The sequence below is a fragment of the Macaca nemestrina genome, chromosome 15 (genome assembly GCF_043159975.1).
Source record: "Macaca nemestrina isolate mMacNem1 chromosome 15, mMacNem.hap1, whole genome shotgun sequence".
In the NCBI taxonomy this organism is placed as follows: domain Eukaryota; kingdom Metazoa; phylum Chordata; class Mammalia; order Primates; family Cercopithecidae; genus Macaca; species Macaca nemestrina.
The window spans coordinates 87710689-87731094 of NC_092139.1; the positions used below are offsets into that span (position 1 = coordinate 87710689).

Sequence of the window (20406 nt, forward strand, 5' to 3'; positions counted from 1 at the left end):
ATTTTCCACAGAGATGGCATTTCACCATATTGGCCAGGCTGGTCTCCAACTCCTGGCCTCAAGTGATCTGCCCACCTCAGCCTCCCAAAGTACTGGGATTATAGGCATGAGTCACTGCACCTGGCCAGAAAACTCACATGGTTTAGAAAACCCTTGGATGGTACAATCTAAAGCTGTGGGCCCAAGGCCCAGGGTGGTGGCCCACGCCTATAATCTCAGCACTTTGGGAGGCCAAGGTGGGTGGATCGCCTGAGGTCAGGAGTCTGAGACTAGCCTAGCAAACATGGTGAAACCCCGTCTCTACTAAAAATACAAAAATTAGTCCAGCGCGGTGGCAGGCTCCTGTAATCCCAGCTATTTGGGAGGCTGAGACAGGAGAATCACTTGAACCCAGGAGGCGGAGGTTGCAGTGAGCTGAGATTGCGCCACTGCACTCCAGCCTGGCGACAAGAGCAAAACTTCGTCTCTAAATAAATAAATAAAGCAAGCAAGCAAGCTAGCCAGCTGTGGGCCCAAAAACTCACCCAAGGTATACGCCAACAAGAATGCACACGTATGCGCACCAAACAGGCAGGCACACTCATGAAGGCCCAACACTGGAAAACAACTCCTATGGCCACCCTGAGAAGGGGCAGCTGCAGGTAGAAGAGACTATGATCCAGCAGTGAACAGGACAGACATTTAGGTTGAACTGTATGAATTTAGCTTTTAGGGGTAAAAACACAGCTGATTGCTGATAATTTCACATGATTTGACTTACAAACAACACAAATGAATCTCTCAAATATACTTTTGCGCAAAGATGCCACAGCCAAAAAGACAGTTACAGTTCTATTTGCATACATTCAAAAAAAGCAGGCAGCACTAATCATATGGGTGGGGGTTGAGAGTGACTAAAAGCTTCAGGATACATGAGGGGCTTCCAGGGTTGTGTTTCTCACTCTGGATGCTCGTTTCAAGGGCATATCATTTGTAAAGAACTCTTGGAGCTATGCACACTTCTTACATAGGACGTCCTTGAATTCAATACAGTGCACAGAAACCTTCAGAAGGGAAGCAGAGATCAACTTCATCCTGATCAGCAAGCAGACTCAGTCCAGGCAGCAACCTCTCCTGGACCCCCAACCAATAACAGCAACACAGGAAGCAGAACATTGGCAGGACAGCTGGCAATGCCACAATGTCCAGGATGGAGTGCCCATCCTAGAGGAGGGAGCTCACACAAGCCAGCCAGGAGCCCACGGGAAACAGAGAGACTACTGTAAATCCTTATGAGGAGCAGACTCATGTCTGCTATCTAAAAGATAAAAACCTGATAATGTTTTTAAGCTGTCCTAAGGTCCAATTGACTTTTTTTTTTTTTTTTTGAGACAGTTTTCCTCTTGTTGCCCAGGAAGAGTGCGATGGCGCAATCTCGGCTCACCGCAACCTCCACCTCCCGGGTTCAAGCAATTCTTCTGCCTCAGCCTCCTGAGTAGCTGGGATTACAAGCGTGCACTACTACACCCGGCTAATTTTGTATTTTTAGTAGAGACGGGGTTTCTCCATGTTGGTCAGGCTGACCTGGAACTCCCAACCTCAGGTGATCCGCCCACCTCGGCCTCCTAAAGTGCTGGGATTACAGGTGTGAGCCACCACACCCAGCCCCAATTGACACTTCTAAAGGAGAAGGGGTTCTGCAAATCCTGAAAGGCAACCCCAGGAGAAACAGGAAATTTGGGAGCACGGCAAGCGAGGTTCAAACAGGACACCAAATAATTCCCAGCAAAAACCTCCAGCAGGTCCTGGTGGCAGCCAGCTAGGGCAGGAGCCGGCTGGGCATATCAAAGGGAGGAAGCCAAGAAGAAAATGGGTGAGGCTCTCAGGGATTTAGGGTCAAAGGAAGCTGCTGGGGAGAAGGAAACAGCCCACTTGTTCCTTCATAGGTAATCAACACACAAACCCCCCATTGCCTCAAATGGCTCAGGAGCTACAGCCAACGATCAAGGATCCAGTTATTTTACTCCAAATAAGGAAAAAAAAAAAAGTTATACATTCGGTATCCATTGGAAGTTTTGTGATTTTTTGTGTCTTTCTCTGTCACCCAGGCTGGAGTGCAGTGGCACGATCATAGCTCACTGCAACCTCTAATTTCTGGGCTCAAGGGATCCTCCCGTCTCAGCCTTTTGAGTAGCCGGAACTAAAGGTGCATGCCACCAATGCCTAGCCAATTTTTAAAATTTTCTGTAGACATGAGGTCTCACTATGTTTTCCAAGCTGGTCTCGAACTCCTGGGCTCAAGTGATCCTGCTGCCTCAGCCTTCCAAAATGTTGGGATTACAAGTGTGAGCCACTGTACCAGGCCTTAAAAAGCAATTTTTTACAGATAAAATTGGGCAATTGCTATGGAAAATATTACAATCTATGGCACTGTGCCTGAAAAGCCTCCAAGTGTGATACTTTATAAAGAAGGTCTATCCTGTCCAGTAGGTAACTTGAAAGTGTCTAGCAGAGAAGTGCCCAAGAACTCAAAGAATCAGAGAGGGATCCATTCAGACTTGGGGAGAAAAATGCTCACAAAGTTTCACTGCACTTCTAAACTGAGTCTCAGTGGTGCATTAAGGAACTGGATTTAGAGACAGAAAACAAAATAAACTGGCACTTCTCTGCCTCAAGAAGCATAGCTTGGGGGTGAAAAGTCAGCTACTCAGAAGGCAGCAAAAACAAAACCCAGAAAACCACCCAAATGCTCACTGCCAGTAGGACAGGTGATTATGTGTGGATAGTGCCACCTTGAACACCGAAATGGAGAATGGGAACACAGGAACTGTTGCTCCTCGTGTCCCAAGAGTGCAGGGCACCCGGCTCCCAGCGAACTCAGCCAAAACCATTCGCAGTTTCAGGATCCAGACAAAGGTGGGAAACTGACAAAACCCAGCGGATGGCTGACCCACAATTCAGAAGACTGTTGGCTTCTAGAGGGAAGTGGGGATAAGCCAGGGAGAAGTGCATGGGCTGTCCCAGGAACTTGGGAGGCTATTTCCTACGTGGCCACAAGGGAACAACTGTGTCTCGCTCAGTGGGACACCCACGATTCAACCAATAGTGAGTTTACCACTACTTATCTCTCTGTTCTTTAAGACTGTGCACACACAGATATACATGTAATTTACCTTTTTTGTTTGTTTGTTTGTTTTGAGCCTTGCTCTGTTGCCCAGGCTGGAGTGCAGTGGCGCAATCTCAGCTCACTGAGACCTCTGCTGCCTGGGTTCAAGGGATTGTCCTGCCTCAGCCTCTTGAGTAGCTGGGATTACAGGTACCTGTCACCACACCCAGCTAATTTTTGTAGTACATACGGGGTTTCACCATCTTGGCCAGGCTGGTCTTGAACTCCTGACATCGTGATCCACCTGCCTCGGCCTCCCAAAGTGCTGGGATTACAGGCATGAGCCACCGTGCCCGGCCTATTTCCACCTCTGTAAATAACTTCTTAGAGCTCAATGGCTAAGTCTACTAAGGAAGCTGAGCCTGCTCTGTGCAGAAGTCTCAAAAGAAAGGAACGTCGGGTGCGGTGGTTCATGCCTCTAATCTGAGCACTCTGGGAGGCTGAGGCAGGAGGCTCGCTTGAGTCCAGGTGTTCAAGACCAGACTGGGCAACAGGGCGAGACCCTGTCTCATTGAAAAAAAAAAAAGAGAGAGAAAAGAAAGAGGAAAAAAAAAAGAGGAAAGAGACCTTCCTGGTACAGGGAGGAGCTAAATCCCAATCCACAGAGAAGCCAAGATGCTAAAGCTGAGGTGCACTCACAGAGCACCCCCCTTTCACCACCTGAGAGGTCACTTGGTCTACAGCCATCAAACACAGCAGGGCCACACACTTGGGCAGCTATAACAATGCACAAATGAGGGCTTTGGCGGGCTCAGTTCCCACAAGAGATAACCCAGAAAATATCACCCTGTCCTAATCATACAAAGCAAAAGAACCTGGGGCCTCCACACCTGAGGCGGCAGGCAACTCAACAGAAGTTGTCCAGGAGGGAGAAATCCCAGGAAACCTCCCAAGGTCTACAGGGGAAAGAAGGGCAGAATCAGAGCCACTCTAAGTGAAAATATCAGCATCTAGAACACAATCACCCCTCTGCAACCCCTCCAGCCAACCCTCGCCTAGTCCCTGTACTCTCCAATTCAGAGTCCAATAACCCTGAGTTATCTTTCTCAAACACCCATCTCATCAAGCCACTCCCCTGCTTAAAGCTTTCAATGGGCCAGGCGTGGTATCTCAGGCCTGTAATCCCAGCACTTGGGGAAGCTGAGGCGGGCAGATCACCTGAGGTCTGGAGTTCGAGCCCAGCCTGACCAACATGGAGAAACCCCATCTCTACTAAAAATACAAAATTAGCTGAGCATGGTGGCGCACGCCCATAATCCCAGCTACTCTGGAGGCTGAGGCAGGAGAATCACTTGAACCCGGGATGTGGAAGTTGCAGTGAGCTGAGATCGCGTCATTGCACTCTAGCCTGGGCAATGAGAGCAAAACTATCTCAAAAAAAAAAAAAAACCAAAGCTTTCAATAAATTTCTGATGCCTGGGATAAAGTCCATGCTCAGGCCTGGCAAGCAAAGCACTTCCCATAGGGGTATCAAGCCCACCTCACCCCTTCCACAGACACACCTGAGAGCTCCTGCAGGCTGTGCCCTATTCCAGGAGGAGCCTGCCCCCACACGACTCCCTCCTCAGTGAAGCCAGAACTGCCTGTTGTCTTCCAGCTCCCAACGTCAGCACCAGCTGCCAAGCCGCTTCCCTCCTGTCTACCCCCGACCACCCCACAGACCAGTACCCAAAGTTAGACCCTTTGTCCCAAGCAGCCACAGCACCAGGCATGTAGCAGGCACTTATAAACATTCATTAAGTGAGCAAATGCTGGTCAGAGCCAAGGCTGAGAAGAGATAGAGTGAAACAATATGTGAAAGATACAGAGGCACGTGGTGAAGAGGGAAATGCCTAGCACCCTCCTTGCCACTGATTCTAAAATTGTGTTGTTTACATTCTTAAATTAGTCAGAACTCCTAAAGAGCATCTGCTTATGTGGCTTCTATGTTACTGCTTTGTGGAGTTTTTTCTGAGACAGGGTCCTGCTCTGTCACCCGGGCTGAAGCACAGTGGTACAATCATAGCTCACTGCAACCTCGAGCTCCTGCCTCAAGCCATTCTGCAGCCTCAGCCTCCCAAAGTGCTGGGATTACAGGTGTGAGTCACTGCATCCGGGCTGTTGCAGTATTTGATGTTACCATGTATTACAGTAGTGACCCCTTATTCAGTTTCACTTTCCTCAGCTTGTTATCCTTGGTCAACTGCGGGTAGAAAATAGGTGAGTATTAAATATGTTAAAGGAAAGAGCATATCCGGCCAGGCACGGTGGCTCACACCTGTTACCCCCAGCACTTTGGGAGGCCGAGGTGGGCGGATCACCTGAGGTCGGGAGTTCCAAGACCAGCCTGACCAACTAAAAATACAAAATTGGCCAGGCGTGGTGGCACATACCTATAATCCCAGCTACTAGGGAGGCTGAGGCAAGAGAATCGCTTGAACCTGGGAAGCGGAGGTTGCAGTGAGCCGAGATCGTGCCATTGCACTCCAGCCTGGGCAACAACAGTGAAACTCCGTCTCAAAAAAAAAAAAAAAAAAGGGAAAGAGCATATCCACATAACTTTTATAACATATTGTTATAACTGTCCTATTTTATTATTTCCTCACTATGCTTAATTCATGAATTAAATTTTAGTACAGGCATGTATGTATAGAAAAAACATCACATATAGGGTTCAGCACTACCTATGGTTCCAGGTCTCCGATGGAGGTTTTGGAACATACCCCCACAGGTAAAGAGAGACTACTTTACACATCACTGTTCTACTTACTGTATTAGAAAAGCAAATTTTTTTTAAAAAGGCTGAGCACAGTGGCTCACGCTTGTAATCCCAGTACTTTGGGAGGCCAAGGTGGGTGGATACCTGAGGTCAGGAGTTCGAGACCAGCCTGGCCAACATGGTGAAACCCCATCTCTACTAAAAATACAAAAAATTAGCCAGGCATGGTGACGGGTGCCTGTAATCTCAGCAACTTGGGAGGCTGAAGCAGGAGAAAGGCTTTACCCCAGGGGAGGGTCAGGGGATGGAGGCTGCAGTGAGCCGAGATCGTACCATTGCACTCCAGCCTGGGCAACAACGGCGAAACTCTGTCTTTAAAAAAAAAAAAAAAAAAAAAAAAGGGCCGGACACAGTGGCTCACGCCTGTAATCCTAGCACTTTGGGAGGCCAAGGTGGGTGGATCACCGAGATCAGCCTGGCCAACAAGGTGAAATACAAAAATTAGCCAAATGTGTTGGTGCGCACCTCTAATCCCAGCTATTGGTGAGGCTGAGGCAGCAGAATCACTTGATCCTAGGGAAGCGGAGATTGCAGTGAGCTGAGATCATGCCATTGCACTCCAGCCTGGGCAACAAGAGCAAAACTTCCTCTCAAAAAAAAAAAAAAAAAAAAAAAATAGACCGAGCACTGTGGCTCACGCTTGTAATTCCAGCACTTTGGGAGGCTGAGGCGGGCGGATCACGAGGTCAGGAGATCGAGACCATCCTGGCTAACACAGATGTCTCTACTAAAAATACAAAAAATTAGCCAGGTGTGGTGGCGGGCCTGTAGTCCCCGCCCTTGTAGTCCTGTAGTCCTAACTCAGGAGGCTGAGGCAGGAGAACGGCGTGAACCTGGGAGGCGGAGCTTGCAGTGAACCGAGATCATGCCACTGCACTCCAGCCTGGGCGAGAGAGAGACAGACTCCATCTCAAAAAATATATAAATAAATAAATTAAAATTTTAAAAAATACAAAAATTAGCTGGGCGTGGTAACAGGTGCCTGTAATCCCAGCTACTCAGGAGGCTGAGGCAGGAGAATCCCTTGAACCCAGGAGGCAGAGGTTGCAGTGAGGTGAGATCGCACCACTGCACTCCAGCCTAGGTGATAGAGTGAGACTATCTCAACAACAACAAAAAAAAAAAAAAAAAAAAAAGGGCCGCATGGTGGTTCACACTTGCAATCCCAGCACTCTGGGAGGCCAAGGCGGGCAGATCACGAGGTCAAGAATCCACACCGGCCGGGCGTAGTGGCTCAAGCCTGTAATCCCAGCACTTTGGAAGGCCGAGACGGGTGGATCACGAGGTCAGGAGATCAAGACCATCCTGGCTAACACCGTGAAACCTGGTCTCTACTAAAAAAAATACAAAAAACTAGCCGGGCGAGGTGGCGGGCGCCTGTAGTCCCAGCTACTCGGGAGGCTGAGGCAGGAGAATGGCGTGAATCTGGGAGGCGGAGCTTGCAGTGAGCTGAGATCCGGCCAGCCACTGCACTCCAGCCTGGGCGACAGAGCCAGACTCCGTCTCAAAAAAAAAAAAAAAAAAAAAAAAAAAAAGAATCCACACCATCCTGGCCAACAGGTGAAACCCCATCTCTACTAAAAAAATATATATATACATATACAAAAACTAGCTGGGTGTGGTGGCGCACACCTGTAGCTACTCGGGAGGCTGAGGCAGGGGAATCACTTGAACCCAGGTGATTCAAGTGATTGGAGGTGGGGGTTGCAGTGAGCAGAGATAATGCCACTGCACTATAGCTTGGCGACACAGCAAGACTCCATCTCAAAAAAACAAAAAAAAAGGATAGCGTTGCTTCACACTTTTATAAATCTCTTTAATGTCTGGTCTAACAGAAGTAGCTGGATTCTATCTCCTGCATTCAGTCTGTTAGGATATGTGGTTTTGATTAAAGTCTTTAAAGAAATTTGGCCTTACACAGAAAAAAGGAAGGAGTATTTTAATAACTTTTTCAGAAAACCATGTGTCTATTCTTCATTGATATTACACTAAAGCTTGACAAACGAGTTTCTTAAAAGTTGCTATTGGCCAGGCGCAGTGGCTCCCACCTGTAATCCCACACTTTGGGGGGCCGAGGCAGGCGGATCACCTGAGGTCAGGAGTTTGAGACCAGCCTGGCTAATGTGGTGAAACCCTGTCTCTACTAAAAATACAACAATTAGCCAGGTGTGGTGGCAGATGCCTGTAATCCCAGCTACTCGGGAGGCTGAGGCAGAACTGCACCACTGTACTCCAGCCTGGGCAACAGAGCGAGACTCCGTTTCAAGGAAAAAACAAAAGTTGCTATGTAGGCCAGGTGCGGTGGCTCACGTCTGTAATCCCAGCACTTTGGGAGGCCAAGGCAGGCGATTACAAGGTCAGGAGCTCGAGACCAGCCTGCCCAATATGGAGAAGCCCAGTCTCTACTAAAAATACAAAAATTAGCCAGGCATGGTGGCACGAACCTATAATATCAGCTACTTCGGAGGGTGAGGCAGTAGAATTGCTTGAACCCGGGAAGCAGAGGTTGTAGTGAGCCAAGATTGTGCCACTGCACTCCAGCCTGGGCAAGAGAGACTCCATCTCAAAAAAAACAAAGTTGCTATGTAGGCTGGACGCAGTGGCTCAACACCTGTAATCCCAACACTTTAGGAGGTCATGGTAGGAGGATTGGCTGAGCCTAGGAGTTCAAGAGCAGGGAGACCCCACCTCTAAAAAAAAAAAAATTAGCTGGGTGTGGGCATGACTGTGGTCCTAACTACTCGGGAGGCTTATGCAGGAGGATCATTTGAGCCCAGAAGGTGAGGCTGCACTAAGCCGTGATTACATCATCACTGCACTCCAGCCTAGGCAACCTAACACCAAAAAAACCAGAAAAAACAAAAAAAAAATTTTAAAGCCTCATGCCGGGCATGGTGGCTAATGCCTGTAATCCCAGCACTTTGGGAGGCCAGGGAAGGCGGATCACCTGAGATCAGAAGTTCAAGACCAGTCTGGCCAAGAAGGCGAAACCCAGACTCTATTAAAAATAGAAAAAATTAACCAGGCATGGTGGTGGGTGCCTGTAATCCCGGCTACTCGGGAGGCCGAGGCACGAGCATGACTTGAACGCGGGAGGTGGAGGTTGCAGCGAACTGAGATCATACCACTGCACTCCAGCCTAGGCAACAGCGAGACTCCATCTCAAAAAATGCCTCATGTATCCTTCCTATTTCATCACATAGAAAAGTAAAAAGATGTGTAATTAAAGGTCTAGATTTAATACTCAGTCATCCGTACTGCCTCCCCTGGACATGTGTAGAACTGGTGGGTCTCAGCCCCCAGTGCTGGCTGACAGTGGGGAACACAACTCTGGCAGTGCAAGTGTCCACCCAGGGCAGGGGCCAGCGACTTTTTTTTTTTTTTTGAGATGGGAGTCTCGCTCTGTCACCCAGGCTGGAGTGCAGTGGCAAAATCTTGGCTCACTGCAATCTCTGCCTCCCAGGTTCAAGTCATTCTCCTGCCTCAGCCTCCTGTGTAGCTGGGACTACAGGCATGTGCCACCACACGTGGCTAATTTTTGTTTTTAGGAGAGGAAGGGTTTCACCATATTGGCCAGGCAGGTCTGGAACTCCCGTCCTCAGATGATCCACCCGCCTTGGCCTTCCAAAGTGCTGGGACTACAGGCGTGAGCACCCCATCCGACCTCGTAACTTTTCAATATACTGAAAAAGGTATTGGGGATCCCCAGGGTCTGCAAACAACTTTGAGTCTAACAACTCATTTATAGGCAAGGAGAATGAGGCCTGGAGAGGTTAAGAGACTGGCCCACAGAGGAAGCAGGAGTCATCTTTCCACAAAACTGAAGTTCCCCAAAAGCTGAAATCTTGGACAAGGGGCCTACTGCCAAACCTGAGAGTAACAAATTTCAGCAAATAAAAGGAAGTGACATTTCCAATGGCATCCTCGAATACTCCAAGAGGCAGTGCTGGCAGAATCCATCAATAGGCCTCCAGAGGCCTGCTACTAAGCCAGCAACGCTGCTGAGCGCAGCACTGCCCCTGCAAGCAGAGGGGGTCGGTGGGGGAGGGGTGCTACCAGGAAGCAAGATGTGCATGCTGCCTGCTGGGGGCATGAAGTCAAAGTCCCCTCCTGCCCAAAGCGGCTAAGCCAGCCCTGCTGCCTTATCAGCATCAACACATGCCTGGAATGTGAGACTTTGGCAACAACCCTCTCCCTTCCGCCAGCACGGGGCTGACGCCTGGTCCCTGGGATCTGGTTCACAGTCAGAGGACAACCACCTTGAAGCACCAGAACCCGCACCCCCAGTCCATCTACCAGAAGACAACCTACCAAGAGTCGCCCAGAGGAGCTACCCTGCCTGCGTCCCCACACCACCAAGGGCACCTCGTTTGTCCACACTCAAAGAATCTCAAGAGCTCAGCTCTGGTCCCTGCAACGTCCAGACCATCCCCCACATGGCTCTCCTGGAGGTGTTTGGCAAAGGCACAGGATGCCGTGGGGCAGAAGATTCCCACATACCAGACAGTAAGGAGCTGCGTGTGACTGGAAAGATGAGGACGACCCAGAGAATGCTCTCTGGCCCCTGGTCCTTGGGGAGGAGCAAGGGACCTGCAGGGGACCACCTTCCCACTCTGGGAGCCAGACTCCCTGGCTTTGTCAAGAGCAGCCATCCCACTACCCCATTCAAAATGAAAATCTCAGCTGCCCTCCAGCCCAAGCACTGCGCAGAGTAAGGAGTCCTCACTCACAAATGTGTCCGAGGCTTTCACACACTTCACCTGGAGCTCCTCCACTCACTCTCTAGACGTATGACTCTCTTTAACTTCTCTGAGCCACTTGTACAACGAGGACTGACAAAATGATGAGGACCACACTGGTGTGTTCTGATAACTGAATCGGGTGTAAAATGCCCACTGCCAGGCTGAGCCCAGGAACGAGCCCAGGATGAGTGCTTACCTCTTCACCACTACCTTCCTGGCCTTCTGTCAGAACTCCGTGGGGACCATCCTCCTCCCATCTTCCAAGCCAAGTTCCCTGGTACCAGCCAGACAGAAACTATAACAGCAGCTGCTTCCACAAAGGGGAAGGGCCATGGGGTTCCGGAGAGGGCTGCAGTGAAGGGGCACAAGACCTAGGGCAGGAATCCATCCCCAGATCACTCACTCAGAACAGGACTACCTAGGCCCAGCTACCAAGATGTGCACCACCCCTTCCTTCTCAGCTCCTTTTCCCATCTCCTCTATTGCCCCTGGCCAGGTTGCTGTCCTTCTCTAAAGGGCAAGACTTCCTACCCAGGATGCTGATCAGAACCACACCCAGGGGCCTTACCTGTCCCCTCACATGATAGGCTGCTCCTAGCTGGCAGGAGCTGTCTTATAGCCTCTCTCCCTCAAATACAAACAAAACCCCAGAACAATCCATTGTTCTGTTCCAACAAAGGGGGCCAGGCCCAGCCAGGCCCTACCTAAAGCTCTGCCTCCTGTCCTGTCCCCTCCACCTTCAGTCCCCTCCCACTCTTCCCTCACTGCCCCTATTAGTGGCCTCATATACCTTCCTCATATAACACAGCCCAGGAAACCAACCTCAGGGACAAATCTCTTCTCTTCCAGGGAGAACGAGGCAGAGGTCCCAGGAGTCCCAGGGGCTCCCATTATTGGCCACGTCTGCTCAACCCAAACTGCACTATGTGAGGCCCCACCAAACTACATACAGGCCAACAAGAGCCCAAGAATGCAGCCAGGAAAGCAGGCCAGGCAGACTCCAAAAGCCCATGCTACAGGGTTAGTAGGACCCACCTCCAGAGGACCTCCCAGGAGAGGCCCCCATTGCACAAGGTCTAGGTTCTTCCTGCTGTTCACCCTTTGTGCCCAGTAACTACCCAAGAATCGGCATGACTGATTCTACCAATTCATTCACTGGATAACTGCTGACCCCGCCAGGTCCTCAGAGTAAAGCAGTTAGTGAGCACCGCAGGTAAAAGCGCCGGCTGCTTGGGCTACTCATCCTTCCGCCTGTGGATTCTATTATCAACAAAGATGCATCACCTGCTAGAGAAGCAGTTCTCAAACTCTGCTGCACACCAGGTTCACTTCAAAAGCTTCAGGAAAAGCTAGTGCCTTGGGCCCACCCCAGAGACAGGTATAGCCCAAGGTGAGAACCAGGGCACCAGCAGGCAGGCCTCTGCCAGGCAGCATGAGCAACAGCAAGTGCTAGGTGAATGTGCAGCCTGCACTCATCACCCAGAAAAGCCCCACTGTGTCCACACAAGGACAAGTCACCAAAGTCCCAGGCCCCACTCTCCCTTCTCCCTTACTTTGTGAATGAGAGGTCACCAACAGCTTACCATCTCCCGAGTGCTGCGGCCTCACCTCCCGCACTGCAGCAGGGGTGAGAGGGCTGCAAAGGCCATGCAACAGATCCTCCCCCTCAAAGGGGCTCAGGCCTCAGTGTGGTAATGGGAGCGGCCCCTTCCCACACTTGCCAGAGAGAATCCACCCACCCAGAGGAATGAAGCCGAAGCCCAAGCCGCAGGGCAACAGCCCAGGACGGCAGGGGACAAGTCTGTACAGCAGCCACACCCCTGCCAGAGCCAGGAACTCTTCCATTTCTACAGCAGGCCAGCTCTCATCTGGAAGCACCCACCTAACCAAACCCAATCCCTGCCTTCTTTTAGTCACACTGGGAACTGCCACGGGAAGGCTGGGGACTCCACACACTCCCTCCTCACCACACCCCGTGTATGATCACCCCTAAACAGAGAACATGCACCTAAGATCCTACGATGCGCCGCCCACCTCACAAAAAACAGCTGCCTCTAGGTTAGAGGGACCTGGCTGACCCATCCCTGTTCCCTCTCACCATCAGAAGAACCCCCAAGTCCCCCTGTTCTAACACCGAGGCTGCACTCCCACTCTCCACCCACTAACATTACCACAAAAAGAAGAAAAGGAAAGGAAAGGAAAAGAAAAGAAAAGAAAAGAAAAGAAAAGAAAAGAAAAGAGAAAAGAAAAGAAAGAGGAAAATAGAATAGTCAGAAGGAGGGCCTCCCCAAAGCCTGGCCACCTTCCCGAGGGTCCCAAGCAGTTTCTTACGGTCCCTCTCCCCACTCAGTGCTGCCACACCCCTCTCAGGCAGTCTGGCCCTTCCCTCCTGAACTGTGGCGGGCTGGAACCAGCTCCCAGCCTTCCCTCCCTTATCAAGCTCACTGGGGGCCCACACACAGCTCCTACCCCCACCAGCTTTTCTTGCTTTGCCACTCCCAGCTAAAACTGGGCTCAAGGCAAGCAAGCCTGCAGTCCCTCAGTCCCTCGGGGCCCAGTCCCTTCTCAGAGCCCTCCCCCAGCCCAGGTCCCTAACCCTTAGGGCAAGGCCCCTCCCAGCAGGAAGGGAACCCTGGCGGTGCCAGGCAGAGTCAAACTGGAAGGGCTGGTTCAGAAGCCCCTAAATGGGAGCCAGGACCTCTCTTAGGGAGGGGGCTTTCAGCCCCACTCCTCCCTAGTGGGATCTCAAATCTCTCCAGACACCACACTATATGGGCCTCCACAGGCGGTGGAATCAATGGCACTTACCCTCCAGCCCCCAAGCAAGCTACTGAACTTCCAAAAGCAGCTCCTTCACTCCTCTAGAGGAGACCAGACCGCGTGCTGAACTGCAAGCGCCTCTATCACCCCACCCAGGCAAGTCTGTGAGCGCCAGAAAGCAGGGGCCAACACGATTTGGTCTAAACCAAGGGGTCCAGGCACTGAGTTTGTGCTCAGAAAATGTGGCGGAATGAATAAAAAGCTCGAAAAAGAGCCGCATACATGCCTGGCTGGCAGTGGGGTCTCCCAAGCGGGCTTCCCAACTCACACGGTATCTGTGGGTCCACGTCCTCAGTGCTCTCCAGCTGTCTCCCCTGCCACCCTCTACCCTACCACTGACTTTTAAAACCCAGCAGCAGTCACTTCCTGGTTAAAACCCCTCCCCTCCAGGCCAACCCAACCCACATGGCATCCAGGGCTCTCAGCCAGCCCACAGCGGGCTCCTCCCACACCACCGCTATGCCCTCTGCGCTCCGCTAGATGCCAGCCCTTATCACCCCATCTTATAATCATTTGTTGAGTGTCTAACTTCCCTAGGCTGAGCTCCAGAAAACAGTGATACATGAATGTAAACTCAAGTTCTGTTCCCATTGTAGAAATGAGGCAGGAGAGTCAATCACTGCCCAAGGTCACAACGGAAGTAAATGGCAGAGCCAGCAATGCACTGCAGACTTTGCGACCAAGTCCAGTTCCCCTCTCACTGCCCCACAGGAGTCCCTCCTCGGCCAGGCTCAGAGGAGACAAGAGGGGAGGAACTTAATTTGTTCTTTCTTCCCGTGGTGAAAGCTGCCTCCCAGGCCAGCAAGAGCAGCCCAGGAAGAAGCACCCCACTCTCCCAGGGATCAGGTACTGGGGGCAGCAGGCAAGACAAGGTATGGGGTGGGGCTGACTGCTCAAGGCCAACAGACCAAGCAATAAGGTTGGAACCACAAGTCCCCTGGGTAAACTGAACTTTATTCCTTCCTCACGGCTCTCTCTCTCCAGAACTGCCCCGCCAGCTCTTCTCCAGGGGCTAGCTGCTGATTAAATGGCACTTCCCCCACCCCTCAGATCTGACCCCGCAAACAATAAGGACTCGAGGAAGGCAGCAGGCTATCAGCTCAATAATGCAAAATCCTGTTGCTCCTCGTCCACAACAGCTGACTTCAAGTGGACGGGAGGCTGCGCTTATTAACAAAATGAGAAATCTGATCTACGGAAAGAAAACACTACGTGAGGATTAATCCAGGACTGCAGCTTGTGAAGAAGGCTGGGCTGCTGGCCAAGACCGAGGATCGAGGATGGGATCGTGCCTACCTGTCCCCAGAGCAGGTATCATGCAGCACAACAGGACTCATCACCCCTGCCCCACCTGCGCCTTCTCTTCTCCTTCCAGCAACTTCACAATCATTTCGGTTTTACTTTAATTAAAGGCCTGACTCCCTCGGGCTGCTTCTTCCTCTACACAGAGCCAGCAACCAGAGGGAGATTTTTCTTTTCAGGAATCGGTCGTAAAACCTCAGTGACTAATCTACAAGTTCCAACAACTGGCAGAAAAACACCGCAGGGAGAGGTTGCTGGGCACACAGCAGCACTCAGAGCCAACTGGCCAGAAAAGCTGGGCTACAGGCACTCTACAACCTCCCTCCCCCAACCCGACACTGGCCTGCCGACCCACCTGAGAGCTCTGACCTCCGAAGGGAGGCAGCTGGGGAGCCTCTTCCCAGCCTTCCAAGTCTATTGCTTGTCCTGTGGGACCTAGAGATCTTCACAATCTCAATGGCACAAGACGGAACGTTCACTTCCAGGCAACAATTCTGGGCCACAGGACTCAGTTCAGCCCCCAAGCATCAGACTCCCAGCCCTGTTCTTGGTGTTCAGAACTCACTAAACCAGCAGTCTCGCCACACAGTTTTGTCTCCAGAGGCCAGCTCATCTGTTTTTCAGACTACTACAGCAACCCTGCTCCACCAAGCATGCACACTCTCCTTGCCACAGGGCTCCAGACCAACCACATGGCCTGTGCTCCTGAAAATGTCTGCTTGAAGCCCCAGGGAGTCCAGACACTGGCAGATGAGAATGGAGGGAAAGAAGCAAAGCCAGAAACCAGGAAGCAATAAATGCTAGACCCAGAAAGGCCTTAGGTTTGAGTGACCCAGCTCCATCCCTCCATCCTGGATCCTTAGAGGACAGCCTTGAGTTCACCCTAGGAGCTCCCAAGGCCCCTCCACTACCTGCCAGCTCTCCGACAGCACAAGAGACACAGCAATCCCCACATCAGTCAACAACCCACCGCCACAGGATTCCTATGGGCAAGGCTCTGCCCCTCCCCCCAGCACATATGTCAGAGGGGTGGCTTCCCTGGGTTACACCCCTCCTGCTGCTGGGGGAGTGGGGGGTCGGGAACATAGCTTTCCAGATGTGCTTGGCAACTCCTACTAGAAAAGACTAGGGGTGCAGGGAATAGAAGACATGGATAAATAACTTTAACACCGCTCCAACCCATCCGGCTCAGCATTGGGCTCCCTTACACAGGCAGTCCCAGGCAGTTCTGGGTGGGGCCGTTGGGAGCATTATCTGGCCTCATTCCCTCCTCTCCGCAAGTCACTGCCCCCCAGGGAGAGGCATTTCCCCCCCACCACGCACACACCCAGGCCTGTGTGAATATGAACCATCTTGGAAGATAAACAGAGAGTGACAAGCTGGGGCCCCTCAGCCCCCTCCCTCAGCCAGCCGGTCCCTTCCCCCTGCCAGCCGACCCCCTCCCCCAAGCCCATCTCTCTTCCTGCCAAGCGGCTGCCTACAGGAGAGATCTGGGGGCAGGGCAGCGAGCCCACCAGGCGCAGAGCCTGGCCCTCTGGGAGCGGCCCCTCCAGGCCCGCCCCTGCCCCTGCCGTGGCCAGTCTTCCCGCGGGGAGGAGGCAAGAAGAGAGGAGACCGCAGACAGTGCAAGACCGCAGTTCTGGAAATCGCAAAATCCTCCAGCGAGGGGGCGGCCGCGGGCGCAGGGCCGTTTGCATAATGGGAGCCCTCCCGCCTGTCAGGCAGCGCAGCTCGCCCGACGCTGTTCGGATTAGATTGCTAATGAAAAGGCACAAAGAGCCGGCGCCCGCTCGCCCGCCGACCCCCGCTCCGCAGACCCGCGCCTCCTGGGCCTGGCGCGGCCCCGTGGGCTTTGTGCCCCGGGTGCCCCACCGCCCGCGCCCCTCTGGGCATCTGGCCCACAAAGCCCGGGCCTGCCAGGGGTCCCGCGTGCGCCCCCGCCCAGGCCCGCCAGACGCGAGAGCGTCCCCCACGCGCGTAGTCCCACGTCGCCCGGGCGCGCGCGCGCCCACGCCCCTCTCTTCGGGGACGCGCCCGGCCCGCGGCCCCCGCCCGCGCCCCGCGCCCCCCGCCCCCCAAGGCCGCCCCTCACCTCGTGTGCGTCGGCGGCGGCGCTCCGCCCGCCGGCCGGCCGGCCCTACCAGCGGCCCTTGTCCTCAGCGCCCGGCTCGCGCCGCACGCGTCCGCCCCGTCCGTCTGCCGCCGGCTCGGCTCGGCTCCCCGCCCAGCGCGCCCCGAGCGCCGCTCACAGCCGCCCGCCCAGCGCCATCTTGGAAGCTTGTGACGTCGGCGCCGCCCGCTCACCCCTGACCCACATCTGAATGGGCGAGCAGCGGGGCGGGGCCAGGGGGCGCTAGGGGGCGGGGCCTGCGAACCGGGGCGGGGCCTCCGGGGGCGGGGCCGGCGCCGGCGCCGGCAAGCGGTCCGAGTACTAGGCGGGGCGGGCTGCCGGGGTCCGGCGCCGTGGGGGAGGGGAGCGCGGGAGGAGCCGGGGACCCAGACCCCGGACATCTAACTGGATCCCGACCTCAAGCGCCAGGGCAGGACCGCGACCTCACCCCCGAAGTACCCGGACCGCATACCCGCCCCCGGGACAGGGACGCTGGCCCCCCCCTCCACAGGCTGACGCCCACCCCCTCAAACTCAGATGGACTTACTCCCTTTTAGCCCTACCCTGACCCCTAGGAGCCCCGAATTAGGGACCTCTGTCGGCCTACGCGTCTCCTCCCCGACTCCCTTGCGACCCCTGCTCGACGCTCCCTGCGGTTGCGCGAGGCTCAAAGGCACAGCCAGCAGTGACTGCAAGCTCGGGGGTCTGGGCTCCTGGGGAGGCCCGGGCTGGTTGGGTGCAAAAGAGAAGGGGCGCCCCTTCCCTGACCCCAGCGCCCCTCCGGCCCGCGCGCGCGCACCCCCGCGTGCCTTACCTGCTCCGAAGGCGCGGAGGACCCAGCGAGCTGCGCTCAGCCAGCCCCTTCCGGTGGCCGCAGCCCCTCGCAGGCCCCAGGGGTCAAGCGCCTGCCCGAGCCGGCCCACCAGGACCCGGGTTCCCGGCCGCCATGCAGATGGCCTTCCCAGGGGCTGGGCTGGCCTGAGCCGCCACTGCTTCTCTAGGGAGCTACTTAATGGACCTCTCTCTACTTTGAACACCAAACAAAGGAACACACCACTATCGAGGTCGCCCAAGTCCAAGAGGAGCACAGGTCTGCCTTACAGGGAAGTTGTGCTCCAGCTCCAGTCAAGATTAAAAGCCAGTTCCAATAACCCTTTGCCAAGCTGATTATGCACCTTTCTTTCCTAATCGACGTATAGGTTTAGTGTCATGCTAACAACATTTCTTAGACTTCACAAAATTCTTAGTTCACCTGGAAAACTAAATAGTCGAAAACAGCTATCGTTTTCCCCCCTTGGAAACAAAAGCAGGCATGAAGGTAGACTTGCCCTAACAGATGTCAAAAAGAAATTGTAAAGCTACCGCAAGCATTTCAGTGTGGTACAGAACAAGAAATAGAATAGAAAGCCTAGAAACATCCTAGAAATGGTAAGAACACAATAGATGAAAAAGGAAATATCAAACATCTGTGAAGAAAAAAGAGATATCAAACATCCTTGAAGAAGAAAAGGAATATTCCACAAATAGAGCCCAGCAGAGGACTCACTATTTGAAGGAACGACTGAAAAAAAAATAGTCAACCATTCTGCTAACCCAAGACATATAAATTAAAACTATAAGAAGCTGGGTTTTCTACTAAACAAATTAAAAATCAGTTTCAAATGATAACCTTCAAACACAGGGTCTGGTAGGTAATCACTCTTACCAGTCTTTTACTGTTGGAAGCACATAAATCGCCTCAAAATTCCTGGACATGAGTTTGGCGGTGTAAGCCAAAAGTTTTTTTGTTTGTTTGTTTTGTTTTGTTTCTTGACGCTCGGAGTCTCACTCCGTTGCCCAGGCTGGAGTGTAGCCTCAAACTCCTGGGATCAGGTGATCCTCCTGCCTCTCAAAATGCTGGAATTACAGGCTAAGCCAACGCACCTGGCCCCAAAAATATTTTAAAATAATTATACCCTCTCAGACCAGTATTCCAGGATTCTGTTCTGGGGAAATTAACCACATTTACAGACCACGTACTTATTATCTGTCTCTCTACCCATAAGTAAGTTTGTACCTGTAAGTTTGGAACCCGTGCCTAGGAGCACACCTGAGACAACAGGCATTCAACTGTCCCTTGTTTCGTCTGCATTTGAAAACTAATGTGGCCGCCTCATGCCTGTAATTCTAGCACTTTCGGAGGCCAAGGCCAGACTTTGAGACCACCCTGGGCAACATGGTGAAACCCCGTCTCTACTAAAAATACAAAAATTAGCCGGATGTCATGGTGCATGGTGCATGCGCGTAGTCCCAACTACTACATGAGACACGAGAATCACTTGAATCTGGGAGGCTGAGGTTGCAGTGAGCTGAGATCATGCCATGACACTCCAGCCTGGGCAACAGAGGGAGACTTGGTCTCAAAAAACAGTGCAAAAGATAACTAATATACAATTTTTTTTTTTTTTTTTGAGACGGAGTCTCGCTCTGTCACCCAGGCTGGAGTGCAGTGGCCGGATTTCAGCTCACTGCAAGCTCTGCCTCCCGGGTTCACGCCATTCTCCTGCCTCAGCCTCCGGAGTAGCTGGGACTACAGGCGCCCGCCACCTCGCCCGGCTAGTTTTTTGTATTTTTTAGTAGAGACGGGGTTTCACCAGGTTAGCCAGGATGGTCTCGATCTCCTGACCTTGTGATCCGCCCGTCTCGGCCTCCCAAAGTGCTGGGATTACAGGCTTGAGCCACCGCGCCCGGCCACAATAATATTTTTTAAGTGTCATGTATAATAATGAAAGAAAGCATAAACAAATTTCTCATAATGGGGTTAAATAATCCACATAATGGAATGTGGATTAGGCCAGGAGTAATGGCTCATGCCTATAATCCCAGCATTTTGGGAGGCTGAGGCGGGCGGATTACCCGAGGCTGGGAGTTCAAGACCAGCCTGACCAATATGGAGAAACCCCATCCCTACTAAAAATACAAAAAGTTAGCTGGGCATGATTGAGCATGCCTGTAATCCCAGCTACTCAGGAGACTGAGGCAGGAGAATCGCTTGAACCCGGGAGGCGGAGGTTGCGGTAAGCCAAGATCACACCATTGCACTCCAGCCTGGGCAACAAAAGCAAAACTCTGTCGCAAAAAAAAAAAAAAAAAAATTAGCCGGGCATGGTGTCACATGCCTGTAGTCCCAGCCACTCAGCAGGCTAAGGCACAGCACGAGAATTGCTTGAACACGGGAGGCAGAGGTTGCAGTGAGCCGAGGTGGCGCTGCTGCACTCCAGCCTGGGCGACAGAGTGGGACTCCACTAAAAGTAAATAAATAAGGCCGGGAGCAGTGACTCACGCCTGTAATCCCAGCACTTTGGGAGGCCCAGGTGGGTGGATCACGAGGTCAGGAGTTCAACACCAGCCTGGCCAAGATGGTGAAACCCCATTTCTACAAAAAATACAAAATTTAGCCAGGCATGGTGACGGGCACCTGTAATCCCAGCTACTCGGGAGGCTGAGGCAGACAATTGCTTGAACCCAGGAGGTGGAGGTTGCAGTGAGC

General features: G+C 52.7%; 1 protein-coding gene across 1 annotated transcript in view; it reads right to left on the reverse strand.

Annotated features, from left to right (window-relative positions):
* LOC105480665 (HIC ZBTB transcriptional repressor 2) overlaps positions 1-17058 on the reverse strand; it is a 37448-nt gene extending 20390 nt beyond the window's left edge. The window contains exon 1 of the mRNA XM_071080048.1: positions 16860-17058. The gene's annotated coding sequence lies outside the window, so the exon portion shown is untranslated. The remainder of the gene's footprint in view (positions 1-16859) is intronic.
* Between the last annotated feature and the right edge of the window lie 3348 nt (positions 17059-20406).